Raw genomic sequence first — 14,831 nt, 5'->3', positions numbered from 1 at the left:
GAGCAACTGAAATAATAACATGACTGTATAAAATCAGAAGAGCTGAAGCTTCAAAATAACTTATAACTTGACAAGGTAGTGAAGAGGGAATTGTACCAGAAATAAGGAACATTTATTTCCATTATTTAATGGGGAAGTAAAAAAGACAATTCAGGGGGGGTTGCACTACAGTATGTTAAGAATATAAAGGATTTTTAGGTTTAAGGGACAAGTTCACTTCAACAAAGAACACTGAAATTCACTGTAGGTTATTTATTTAACAAGCCCCTGGAAACATATTCTGGGAGTGGTTGCCTGTAAGAACATGAAGAGCATATGGGCAATGAATGTGCATAGAATGTTCCTATAAACTGTTGAGAGTTTATATTGAATATATAAATGCATGCATCACTTTTATTAGGATACATGTTGAAGCTGTAGGTTATATTTGTACTTACCTAACTTGAAGAAGGTGAATGATCCCACAAATTTTAACATACTGTGTTCAGGCTTCTGGGGCTTCTTCCTAAATCCCATAGGATGGACACGCTTTTAAGTAGATGCTTTAGTTTGTTTTCCAGTGAGTGAAGGTATTAATTGTATCAGAAACTGTTTATGTGCAGTACCACCATCCATCGAAGCTAGCCATGAATTTGTTGCAACTTGGCAGCAAAGCTCTTAACTTGTTGAATGAACAAGAGGAACCTGTTGTTTGGTACTTGCTAAATGAACCCACAGAGTACTATTGTCTCCATCTTGAGTTTCTGGTGTAAATAATGTGGGACTCTACCTGAAGATTTTAAAAAATAAAAAGGATAAAACAACAATACCCAAACAACCTACATATTAGGCTTTTGAAAGAACAAAAAGTAAAAATGTTATTACCTCTGCTTCTTGTTTAGTTTGGATATCTATAAATTAGGTTTGCAATTCATAGATTAGTCTTCATCTAAAACCAACCAAAACCATTCTCTCAGTCCTAGTAACTTTACTCACTTGTTAAGCAAGCAAGGGCTGCTGACCTTTACTGCTTGCCACAGCTCATGTCACAGAAACTGGGCTTTGTCCAAGAAGTGAGATGGCCTAGCAGTTACTCAGGACTTTCTGAACCCAATGATGAGGAAAACGAAGTAAAACCAACCAGATCTAGAAGAGATGTAAATCTTGAAAGTGACCAGGTGGGATTGACTAGAAGTGTCCCAGGGCACGTCTGGAGAATGGCAGCAGAGGAGGTGGATGGGAGCAGCTGCAGTCTCCTACCTTCCCCCTGATGGGTGCTCTGCCTCAGGGTCTGCTGCTTTCCCAGGGAAAGCAGTGTGGGAAGTTTCCTCTGCTATGCTACCACTGTAATGGTAACCTCAAGAGTTTTGTATCTGTAAAAGACAATAAATAAATTCTACCCTCTGCGCAATACAAACTATAATTACTTGCAGAATCCCTTTAGTTCTTATATAATTTTGGATGGGAAAGGAACTTTTGGGGCATTCAGACCTTGTCTCCTTTCTCTAGTGGCAGCTGTTTGCTGCAGTCCTGTATTCAGCTGTTAATCCTGATTTGGGATATCCAACAGAGTATTCCTTACCATAGGAAGAATCAGATATGGAGCTGAATTTGAGCAATTGGTGCCCTTGTGAGCATGTGCTTTACCACTCATGTTTTAGTTAATGAGTTGCATGCTTGCTTTTCTTACATTAAATCAGTGCTTTTAGCACACTAGTGCACTGTTTATTTGTACTTAGTATCTGCTATGCTGAAAGACCAGTCATTCTCACAAACACCTAACCAGCAAAAGCATCCCACTTCAGACAGTAAGAATAAAAATGCAGAAATGCTTGTCTATTGCAGTAATTGCTTTTGGATTTTTGGCATTATGATTTTCAGGGAGTCCATCTTATCTCGTGGGCTTTGCTCAAATTTGCTGGAAACCAAATTCAAATGCATAAGGCTTGTAGTTAATTTCAGTAAAATACCCTCTCTGTAGCTCTCAAGAATAGATAAGAAAACCAAGAGAGAGAAAAAGCTGGGATAATGGATGTAGTAAAATGGCAGTGCTACAGCAGTTGACATCTGTGGTGTCTTGTGAAGAAGACAAGTTCTACAGCTGGGATCCATGGGCATTTTCAGCAGGTTACCTGGGACAATCTGGCATAGTTTCAAGTGACGATTATTCTGCAGATTCAAGCAATATTTGTAGCCTTTCACTGAACCATCTGCAGTTGTAAGATGAATAAACGTTTTATTTGTGGTATGTTAGTGGCTTTCCAAATAAAATAATGCCTATATATCTTCCTGACTCCCACACTAAAGCCAGAAGTCAGTATTTACTCTGTGACTTGACAGTTCCAAGGGTGCTAGATACTTCTGTACTAAACTGACAATTTTGTGTCTCCACTGGTGTGTGTCTTGTCCTATTGCTGTTTACTTACTTACTTACAAGGAGGCTTGTCCTATTGCTGTTTACTTCTTCACTGGAAAGCTGGTTCAGGATTTTGCAGCACTCCACAGCTGTAGTTTACAAAAGCTTTCTAACTTCACTGACATTGCTAACTGCAATTGAAAATCATCGCCTGATTCTGAGGAGAGGCTTCAAACAGTGTAGAACAATTGCAACAATTGCTAGAAATGACCAGGACTACACCTATACTTTTTAAGTAAAGGTACAGCATTTGGAGATGGCGGAGTGTGGCTAGTGTACCATGACTACCCTAGGTGTTGGCATTATCAGGGCTACTCAGTGTGCTAACTCCTGGAGGAACTACATGGAGAGGGTGGAGCAGAGTGAAGACAATGTGGCCATGCTCTGTGGCAACAATACCAGCTAATTGCACTTTTGATACCCTGGGCCAACAACCTGCCACCCTTTGACAAATGCTGTTCTTGAAGTGTACTTTTGCTCATTATAATCTCATTTTCATATAAAAAGCATACCTCAATCCCTACAGTTACCCACCACCCTTCACTGAGACTGCACTGAATTTTCTGTAGCCTGTACCTTTAAACACAAAGTGAGAGAACTTTGTACAAGTCACAGTAAAGATCTGCTTGACTAGAGTGACTCAAACTCCACTTGTCAGGTGAAATTGTATAAAAATAGTACAAAAATAGTTAAATAGTTAAATAGTATAAAAATAGTCAATGGGGGAAGGGAAGATAACCCATTGCAGGGACACCCTTGACCCCTGGGACCAGTCAAAGGGCTTCCCTCCCATTGGGACACCTTGGGGTAAGATTCTAACACTTAAGGGCTCCCCTTTCCTTTCTCTTCCCCTTAATTCTGTAGAGTATCTTTAATAGTATAAATCTTTACACCCGCAGTTTTGGGCCAGGCCGCCCCCCCCTCCCCCCCGGTTCCCCCTCACCCACTGCCCAGGAAATCTCTGTAGAGTACCCATAGCCTAGGTATTTTGCATGTACTTCTTTTGCAGAGAGTAAATTTATCACCACCAATCCAAAAGAACTTGTGTATTGTTTGCCATTAATCTCGAGGTAAGAAACCTCATATGGTGTGACTGAATTCCAGTGCGTGTCCATGATAATTTCTTTACTAGTGTGGTGTTTGTAGTGTGCCTGGACCCTTGTTTTCTGTCTTACTATAGGTGAATTGGCTATCACTCAGAACCTAAGCCCAGCAGCTTCCAGCACCTCTAACATCTGAGGGTCAGATGGATTGCAAGGGGGTTTATTTTCTGCCAAATTTCTTTACTCACTTTAACACAACAGTGAGGAAGGAGAAGATGCTGCTGCTGGACTCTAAACAGCTTAATACATCTTCAGCTGCAATCAGTCCAAAGAAAGCCTCCTATGAACACTGACAAAATAAAACCAGGTACAATGGATCTTGAGTCTTTTCCTGTTGGCCTGATGACAAGCTGTAATCACAACCATAAAATCAGAACAGTTGAAGTGGGAAGGGTTCTCCATGAATGTGAAGTCCAACCCTATTGTTCAAAGCATGTTCACCTACAGCAGGTTGCCTAGGGCCATGTCCAGTCAGTCTTCAAGTATCTTTCAAAGATGAAGACTCCAAAACCTCACTCAGCAACTTGCTCCAGTGCTCAATGATGCCCTCAGTAGAAAACATGTTGAAGTAAAACTCCCTGTCTTTCCAGTTTCTGCCTGTTGCCTCTTCTGTCAATTGACAGCACTGAGAAGATCCAAGCTGTCTTCTCTTCACTTCCTATGATATATTTATAAATATTGCTAAGATCCACTTCAGATCTCTCATCTTGAGGCTGAACAATCCCAGCTCTCTCAGTCATCCCTTAAATGAAAGATGCTCCATACCATATACTGTGAGCGATTAATAACACTGAAACAAACTATCATATTAATATTGAGCCTGTGTTTAAATACTTGTTAAATGAGGACCCAAGACTTGCTAAAGGCATGCAGCTTTTGTACAGTGTGGTGTTCCCAAAGAGGAAGCAGATAATTCAAAACAAAAATGTTACAAATACAGAAGCACCTGACCCCATCCTTGACCAACTCCTGAACTCCAAGAAACACTTGCACAAATAACAAAATCCCCATCCACCACAAAGTTATGGCTAGACAATATCTGAACTAAAACAATAAAATACCTACCAGTATAAATCATATGATATGGAAAGACAACTTTCACTCTCATCTGACAGAACAATGGAAAGGTAGGATTAGCTATGCTAAAGAAATTCTGTACCTTCTTAAATGCTGAACTGAGCAACAAATGGACTGCCCGACATTTTTGTCCAAGCCTGAGCTTTTTAAACTGGCAAAACTCAGTGAGATGTAGTGTATCAATCAAAAGTATGTTGAAGATGAGGCAGCTTCATTCAGAGAACACCACTGTGCTATGTTATGAAGACTTACAGCGTAAATTGAAGCCCTTTTAATTTACCATCCAAAAGTAATGATCTTTGCTATATAACAACTGGGAAAAACTGTCCAGGACACAGTTTAATTGTGGGAAAAAAATCCGCGGAGGCTTGAAGGACGACACGCAGTCACCAATATGGTTAAAGTGAAGTCGTTTATTAACAGTGGACACTCGCTTTATATAGAGCCTTTGTTTATATAACGATATCTTGCAGGTGGCTGTATCTTGGACACAAATTCTGTTCTCACAGAACTTCTGCTGGCTTCCTCATTATCCTGTTATTTCTTCTTTTCTACTGCCAGCTCCCTTATCTTTTTCCCATAGCTCATCTTTCAGTAACCTTGCAACTGGGTCTCAAGGCCCTTAGTTTACTCTAGCTAAAGCTAAAGAGTCAGGATTGCTCACATGTCTGTTTTCTTCCAGACAATTTCCCAACATTTAATTACAACAGATTTTGGGGTAGAAGCAAGGAAGTAGAATGTTCTGCAGAAAATGCACAAGAGGTGGATGCTCAAGGGTGGATGCAATTACTCACCTTATCTGTATCCAGATTTTCCCCTTGCCTGAGAACAATGACTACATTGAAGCTCCCCTTTCCCTGGTGGGAAGGGGCTCCAGCTCTTGGGTAGTGGGAGACCCCCACCTCTGCTGGGGGAAGGGAGTGAGGCAGGCTGCAGAACTGCTGCTGAGCTACCTCATTCTGCTAACATTCTGAAAAACTAAAATCTAAATTTGGCATTTTAGTTAGTTCAAAGAATCTGTGTTGAAAAACACAATTCCAACAGCTGCTATGCAGCAAAATTGTGCATATTTGGTCAATGGAAAGTATTTTCCTTCTTGTCATGGTTGAAATGTATTGCAAAAAAAAGCAGGAATATTTTTTCAGTATTTCCACTACCAAGCTCTTCTCTGTTTGCAGTTTCCACTGGAAATTAGGCTTTTTTTTTTTTTTTTTTTAATAAATATGTCATTTTGGCATTTTGTAGCAAAGAATGGCAGAAAATACTGTGAGGGAGCAGGCTAGGACAAGCTCTTTGCACTCATCAGCAAAGAGAATACAGACAGGTCCTCTCTGTGTGTCACTGATTTGGATGCCTGAACTTAACATCCTCATTGGTACCTCTGACTGACTCAAGAGCTTGACATTTTGTGCATTTCTGTTCCTGTCACAGCATCAGCAGTAAGTGGGAATCAACACTTCTGTTAGAATAGAAATTAATACCTATCACTTGGTCAATCTCAGACACTCGGGCTACCATTTACCCTTTGGTAATTGTTTCTCTTTTGTGTTAGATCTTTGGGATGGAAATCTTTAAAAATCATTATTTTGAGTGCCTTCCTTTTTGAAGTTTTACTTTTTATTTGTGTTAATACACTATTTTCATATTCATAAGACATTTACCAAGGTAAATAAACATCACAATTTTCAGGAAGTGGTCAGATTTGCTTATATTTTTCCTCATAGGTTTTCCTTTCCAGTTTTATCAACTGTGCCATCCCATTCACTTTTTTGGTCTTTCTGTGGAAATTTCTGAAGTAACTCCTAAATCAAGAGTGGGATGGGATGCTGCAATCCTGGTGAAGCGAAAGTACATCAGTAGCGGCAGAACAGATCTGGTCTGTGAAAAACCAGTCTGACATCCAGGTCCTAACAATTTTTATATATATGAATATTTGCCATGTCCTGGCTGATTCTTAGCTGTAAATAAATTTTGTTTGACAGTGCCTGAGCAACAATGTTTCACACTTATTTTACATAATTCTGTTTTTCTACTGTTATTCTTTTTGAGGCTACACTGCCAGAGGCTACACTTTACAGCTAATTGGCTTTGACGAAATTTATTTTTCTGCTTTCTCAATAGACAGTTCAGCAATTTGAAGGGAAGCCAGACATTATGCAATAGTTGATGATACACGGCTGTATACCAGATGAGATAAAAAATGCGTTTCAGACCACTCCTTCCATTCACCTGCCATGCCACCCGTTTCACAAATTGAAAAAAACCTCTGGGCAACCGCAGCTGAAAGTTAACGTTTGGTCAGTATAGGTCATCTCGTCCATGCTGATTGCTGTGATATCGGATAGCAACTGCAAGGCCTGTTTAATTTACAGCGGCTCTTTTTCAGATCCCTGCAACAGGGAGAGGGGAAAGGGGCAAGCGGTCGCAGCCGGGTGACCGCCACTCCCTCCCGCGCCGCCTCCGCCCCGGGAGCCGCGGCCGCCGTTGGGCAGTGGGGTTGTTTCAGCACCAGGGACAGAGCCCCGGGGAGCAGCGGGCGGCTCTGCTCATGGGGATCGGGTGTGGGGAAGGGGAGGGGCAGCGGCCAGGGGGGAGAGGAACACGCGTGGGGACACGGGAAACCAACGGGGACAAAACGGTGACAACTCAGTCAAGTGTGAGATGTTTTCTCAAAGCAATGTTAAACAAATGCACTTTAAAAACGTCGAAACACAGTTCCAGAGTTTAGAAACAATAAAAAGTAGAATGGATTGTGTTTACCAATGGAACTGCCAACGTAGAAATATTTATACATACTGTGAAATTGATCGCCTACATTACTGTGCACAGCTTATGACTGTTTTTTTTTTTACTAGATATATTTAATCTTTCTAGACATACTTTTTTTCAAATTCAGTTAAAGTGCTTCAAATGTAGATAAAACCAAAACTTTCCTGATGAAATGTGAAATTAAGAAATATCAGATAATTTATAAAGTTAATTTGATTAATTTTTAATATTAATTAGTGTATGAGATAACAGAGGGTGGACTTAGCAAGATTCCTCATTCTTTGCTTAATTTCAATTCTTAGAATCATAGAATCATAGAAAGTTAGGGGTTGGAAGGGACCTCAAAAGATTATGTAGTCCAACCCCTCCCACCAGAACAAGGTCACCTACAGCAGGCCACACAGGAACACATTCAGGTGGACTTCGAATGTCTCCAGGGAAGGAGACTCCTCAACCTCCCTGGGAAGCGTGTTCCAGTGCTCTGTCACCCTCACAGTGAAAAAATTCTTCCTGGTACTGATTTTTTTAACTCTGCCATCCTTTTAATTTCTCCAGCACTGACTTGGCAATGTGCTTCGAGCTAGAAATACATCCAGACTTTTTGAATGCTGTCACTTTTTGCATAGTTTCTATTTGCCTGACAATGTACTTTGCCTTTTCTTTGTGCTGTTTCTTGGCTTCCTTTTTTTCTTCTAGAAGAGAAGCCTTTTTGTTCTTGATAAAAACTTGCTTGCAAATATGTTATATTCAGTAAGAGGCTTTCTAGACTTCAGTGGAACTTGGGGCTGCTCCAAGGAAACAGCTTGTATCAAACCCTGAGCACAGTAGATATCCTTGCTATTTTAGTTGAACTTAAGAGAAAAGTACTTTAGCTCTTCATACAAAATTTTGTTTGAACTAAAGAATTCAGGAGTTGAAACAGAAGGGTATTGTTACTTTGAAAGAATGGATTAGAGAGGGTCTCCTGGAGAGAGAAGAATGGGCTGGCAGTAGGAGACAGGCACATGGTTCCTTTGGACACTCTTCCCAGGTCTTCCAATTAAACCTTTTTTTCTGACAAATTAAACATATGGACTATGCAAAGGGAGCAATTGTGACTTCTGTTTGTTGGGAAGAGATTTTGGGAACTAACTACAGCAATCTTTAAACCTCTGGAAGAGGCCAATGAAAATATTCAACAGGTAGTTTTGAGAATCACAGAATCATCTTGTTTGGAAGACCTACAAGATCATTGAGTACAACACTTAACACTGATAAGCCCTCAGCTAAACCATATCCTTAAGTACTATGTTAATAAGATTCTTAAATCCCCTCAGGGATGGTGACTGGTGACTCACCAACTGCCCTGGGCAGCCCATTCCAATGTCTGATAACCCTTTCAGTGATGAAATTCTTCCTAACATCCACTCTAAACCTCCCCTGGTGCAACTTGAGGCCATTACCTCTTGTCCAATCACTCGTAATTCCATTGAACAGACCTTTCCTCACCTCTTTACAACCTCCTTTAAGGCAGTTACAGAGTGATACGGTCTCCCCTCAGCCCTCTCTTCTCAAGGCTGAAAAAACCCTAGCTCCCTCTGTTGCTCCTCATAAGACTTGTGCTCCAAACACTTCATCAGCTTTTTTTACCCTTCTTTGGACATGCTCTAGTAGCTTGATGTCCTTTCTGTAGTGAGTGGCCCCAAACTGAACACAGTACTCGAGGTGGCCGAGTACAAGGTTAAGATTGCCTCCCTGGTCCTGCTGGCCACACGATTCCTTATACAGGCCAGGGTGCCATTGGCCCTCTTGGCCACCTGGACACACTGCTGGTTCATATTTATCTGACTGTCAATCAACACAGCCAGGTCCCTCTCTACTGGGCAGCTCTCCAGCCATTTCTCCCCAGGCATGTACCACTGGCAGGGGTTGTTGTGGCTAAAGTACAGGACCTGGCATTTGGCCTTACTGAAACTCATGCAATTGGCCTTGACCCATCAGTCAACCCTTTCCCTCTGTAGACCCTCTGAACCTTCAGGCGGATCAACACTTCCACTCAGTGTTGTCTGCAAATTTACTAAGGGTGCCCTCTATCCCCTTGTCTAGGTCACTGATAAAGATATTAAACAGAAACAGCCCCAGTACTGAGCCATGGGGAGCACAACTCCTGACCAGCCAGCCAACTGGATTTAACTCCGTTGACCACAAGACCACAAGTGGCTTGTTGCTGGCTCAACTTATGTTACATGGCGACATCCTGATCCTGAGCCTTTAAAATTTCCTTCTTAAAAAGTATCTAGTCTTCCTGGACTCCTATACCCTTCAGAACAAGTTCCCAAGGGATTCTATCAAGTAGCCTCATCCAGCCTTGTAGACTTGTCTACATCTACTTGGTGCTGCAGATCACTGACCATCTCATCCTAGATTGGGGTGTGTGTGATTCCACTCCCTGTCTCATAGCTTGAGGGCTGAACTCCCTCAGTACAACCGACTGTATTACAAAAGACTGAGGCAAAGAAGGGATCAAGCACCTCAGCCTTTTTACCATTGTTACTGTTTCCTCCTGCATCTAATAGGGAATCTATTAATTAGATAGGCTCTCCCTCCTGGTCTTTCTTTTGCTGTTAATGTCTTTGTAGAAATGTTTCTTGCTGTCTTTTATTCCAGAAGCAAGATTAACTTCTAGCTGGGCTTTGGACCTTCTAATTTTCTCCCTGCATAGCCTCACAACATCTTTGCTGTTGTTGTGACTGGCCAGACCTTTATTCCAAAGGTCATAAACTCTACTTTTTTTCCTCAGCTGCAGCCAAAGCTTCCTATTCAGCCAAGCTCACTTTCTATGTTGCTGGCTCAACTTATGTTACATGGCGACATCCCGATCCTGAGCCTTTAAAATTTCCTTCTTAAAAAGTATCTAGTCTTCCTGGACTCCTATACCCTTCAGAACAAGTTCCCAAGGGATTCTATCAAGTAGCCTCCTGAACATATCAAAGTCTGTCCTTTGGGAATCCAAGGTGGCAGTTCTTCTGTTCCCCGTCCTAACATCTGTAAGAATAGAGAACTCTATCACTTCATGATCGCTATGTCCTTGACGGCCTCCAACTCTTATGTCACTTACCAGTCCCTCTCTCACTGAAAAGAGCAAGTTTAGCCAGGCACCCTCCCTGCTTGGTTCACTCAACAACTGTATCAGGAAGTTACTTTCCACATATTCAAGAAATCTCCAGGACTGTTCCTTCTCTGTTGTGTTGTACTTCCAACAGACATCTGTGAAGTTGAAGTCCCCCATGAGAACAAGTGCTAGTGATCACAAGACCTCTCCTAGATGCTTAGGGAATTATTCATCAAACTTGATATCCTGTTTGGGTGGTATATAACATATTCCCACCATGATGTCTTCCTTACTGGCTTTCATCTTGATACTCACCCATAAACACTCAAGACTGTCAGAGAATCACAGAATCATAGAATTATCAGTTGGAAGGGACTTCTAGAGATCATCTAGTCCATCTCTCCCAGTAAAGCAGGGTCACCTACAGCACATTACACAGGACTGGATCCAGGTGGATTTTAAATATCTCCAGTGAGACGGACTCCACAGCCTCACTGGGTAGCCTGTTCCACTGCTTTGTCACCCTCACAGTAAAGAAGTAGGGTTTATTCTTATGTTTAAATGGAATTTCCTGTGTTGTAGCTTGTGCCTCTTGCCCCTCATCCTGTCACTGGGAACTACTGCAAAGAGTCTGGCTCCATCTTTCCTGCACCCACCCTTCAGATACTTGTAGACATTACAAAGGTCTTCCCTCGGTCTTCTCCAGGCTAAAGAGGCCCAGCTCTCTCAGCCTTTCCTCAAGAAAGATGATCCAATCCACCAGTCATCCTTGTTGTCCTCCTCTGGACTGTCTCCAGTAGCTCCCTGTCTCTCTGGAACTGGGGAGCCCAGAACTGGATGCAATATTCCATCTGTGGCCTCACCAGGGCAGAGTAGAGGGGGACAATGACCTCTCTTGACCTACTGGCCACACTCTTCTTTATGCAACCCAGGCTTCTGTTGGCCTTCCTGACAGCAAGGACACACTGCTGGCTCATGGATAGTTTGCTGCCTATCAGGACCCCCAAATAGGTGTCCTCTGAACTGCTTTCCAGCAGGTCTATCCCTAACCTATGCTGGTGCTTGGGGTTCTTCTTCCCCAGATACAGTACCTTAAACTTGTTCTTACTGAACCTCATCAGGTTCTTCTCTGCCCAGCTCTCCAGCCTGTCCAGGTCATGCTGGATGGCAGCACAGCCCTCTGGAGTGTCAGCCACCCCTCCCAGCTTTGTATCTTCAGCAAACCTGCTGAGGAGAGACTGTCCCCTCATCCAGGTGACTGATGAACATGTTGAACAAGATCAGACTGAGTACTGACCCCTGTGGGACACCACTGGTTCCAGGCCTCCAACTCAACCCTGCTGCATTGGTCACCACCCTCTGAGTTCTGTCACACAGCCAGCTCTCAATCCACCACACTGGCCACTCCTCTAGCCCACACTTCTTGAGTTTCCTAATGAGGATGTCATTGGATATAAATTGATATAAATGCACTTCAGATGGGTTAATGGTCCTGCCATCTGATGATCAACATCATTAAGTTCCAGTCATTTATATCTATCCCTAACACAGAGGGCCATCCCACCACCTCTTCTTCTTTGCCTATCCCTTCTGGAAAGTTGATAGTCATCAACTGCAGCACTTCAGTTGCACAGAATGATTACTGAGACTAATATGTGCTGCAGCACATGCTTAAAAAGCAAGGAGAAATTTGCTATAATTAAATTAGCATAAAATGTTGTAGAAAACATAACGAAGAGATGAAGAAAAATAATGTATTAGTTGAAAATCCTTGTAAAAAAACAGAACTACCCTCTGCCCTCTTGTGCTTTCCCAGAAGAGCCATCTAGGACAGTACTGGTTTGGGATCTCACTCTAGTACCTGGAAGGCAGCTATAGAAGATATCTCTCCTGACCTTTTCTGTAAAGTCCTGCCACCCCGACTGTTGGCTGTACAACTGCAGGTAAGTGCCCTATGCTCCTGCTGTTCTGCTTGGAGAGAGCTAATGGGAAAAATCTGAAGTTGTGAACTGTGCCCACAGGAAGGATAAGACAGGTCTAAGCTGCTCAAAAAACACTGTGAAATGCCAAAGCACTCTCTTGCTGTTGTTACTTCCTCCAGACTTGAACTGTCCAACTGTATAAACAAAAACATGACATTATTTTAGTGTTAAATGTTATTTAAAAAGTTACCTAAAGGGCACAACTAACTAAACAAATATTTAACTCCCACATGATAGCAAAGCTACATATAATTAAAACACAATCTCCAAATTTTCTGATGTCTCCTAGTTGGAGAAGTACTTGTTTTGAAAGACATTTCCAATGCAAACTTCTGATCCCATTGCATTTGGTTTATCAGAGCAATTACTTTTATCTAAGAAAAACTAACTGCACTTTTACTCCTGTCTGGACCTGATCCTTGTCAACTTGCTTTAGGTGGCCCTGCTTGAGCAGGGGGCATTGGACTGTATGGCCTCCAGAGATCCTTTTCCACCTGCACCATTCTCAGGTTCTGTGAAAAATCAGGGACGTTCTCTAGCTTTGTTGTAATATTTAGCCATGAAAGAACTTTTCACAACTGATTTATAGTTTTTGCTTAATAATTTTGACATAACCATTGTTTGAAACACGCCACCATAATTTGGTGATGTTTCATTGCAACAGAAGTTTAATGTTGATGCCACTGGGCATTTCCACCTAGGCAGAGCCGTATTTATTTTAATTCTGAACTATTAGCCAGCAGCTAATAAATTATTTTAAATGTTATATTTTAACTAACTGGGACATATCCTTCCTCGCATTGTGTAATAACAGTTTTTTATACTGTGGTCTACCATGAATACTTTATCTTTCATAGACAGTTGCCCTTTTTTCAATTAATATTTTTGAGTCTTGACTTACTGACACCCCCACTTACACAGTGGTGCAGAAAGTACACAGGTAATGGGTCTATAGCTTATAAATTTTTAATAACAGAACGTCATCACCCCCAAAAATGTGCTACTAATAATCTTCCAATTTCCTTATTAGAGTGTTGACAACAATGATAAATATTTTTTATGGCCGCTTACATAACAAAACAGAATAATTTTCAGCCAATGTGATTATATTTTTTAGTGTCACTCTCTGACAAGATACCAGCCAGTTGACAGCTGTGGCCTTCAGAGGGTTTTAAGAGTATTGGTCAACACACAGATGTGCATATGAGCCATTCACAGGCACACAGGGAAACTGTATGGCTACCAAGGCCAATGGCAAAATTTCCCTTGGCTTCCAAAAGATGATAATTGCATTTACATGGTGGACACTTAGAGAAACTGTTGTTGAATTAATTAGTTTGTGAACCCTTTGGAGATGGCTTGAGCAAATACAGACAACCTTGTGGGAAAGGGGAAGACTAAAAGCTGCTACAGGAAGATGGCAGAGTTGGCAGAAACAGCTCCCAGTGTGCCAAGGATGCAACCCAGCATGGCCCCACACACTGCCTCTACAGTACACCTCCTGCCACAAACTTTCTCCTGCCTACTCTGGCCACAGAGCCGCACCGGGCACCTCAGCGGTGAAGATTCACCCGCAACAATGATGTCACCAGTTGTCTTGGTCCTTGTGGTAAGGCTGTTACCCGCCAGCACAGGTCAATACCGTTCACACCTTGTGCTTATTAGAAACCATCTGCCATCATGGTAGGAGTGTTTGCTGCTTGACATGGCGACATCTGGCAGACACAACTGGAAGAGCTGACCTACAGAATTGCATGTTTCATCAGTCTGTCGTGTCTTCCAGTGCCACGGTCATGATACCACCCCCTGACCATGCTCCCTGACCATGTCACTGGAAGGGTGTCTAGTGGGGCTCCTCTGCCCAGGACCCACACCACCGCTCCCATGAATCCTTGCCAGGGAGCCTTAGTCTTCTGTAGTGCTGAGCTGTGCCGTGCCGTGCCATGCCGCGCCATGCCATGCCATGCCATGCCATGCCATGCCATGCCATGCCATGCTATGCCTAGCCCAGCCCAGCCAGGGACACGAGGCCATGGGCTGAGGTGGCAGGTAAGGCCTCCTCCAATGGGAAACATGGCTGCGGGGCCTCCCTCACCCTGTTGGCTGGTGGAGGTAGGAGGGGCTTAGAGCTTCCAGATGGATGCCAGTAGAGCTTCACCCAACATTCCATGGAAATGAGGCCATCCCTGCTGGGTGGTCACAGGCGGAGGTGACGTGATGAAAGCGATTGGCAGGCTCCTCCTCCTCCACTATGACGTCATAACCCCAGCTCTCGCGAGAGCCCCCCATGGAGGGCACAGGTGGAGGGCAGGTGAGCCCCAGGGCCCCACCACCACGTGAGGCCCCGCCCCCAGCCCCGCCCATCACCCGCGAGGAGCCAATGGGAGCACAGGCCTATGTATTTTCCCATTGGC

This window comes from Heliangelus exortis, chromosome 2 (genome assembly GCF_036169615.1).
Source record: "Heliangelus exortis chromosome 2, bHelExo1.hap1, whole genome shotgun sequence".
NCBI lineage: Eukaryota > Metazoa > Chordata > Aves > Apodiformes > Trochilidae > Heliangelus > Heliangelus exortis.
This window is presented reverse-complemented; position numbering follows the sequence as displayed.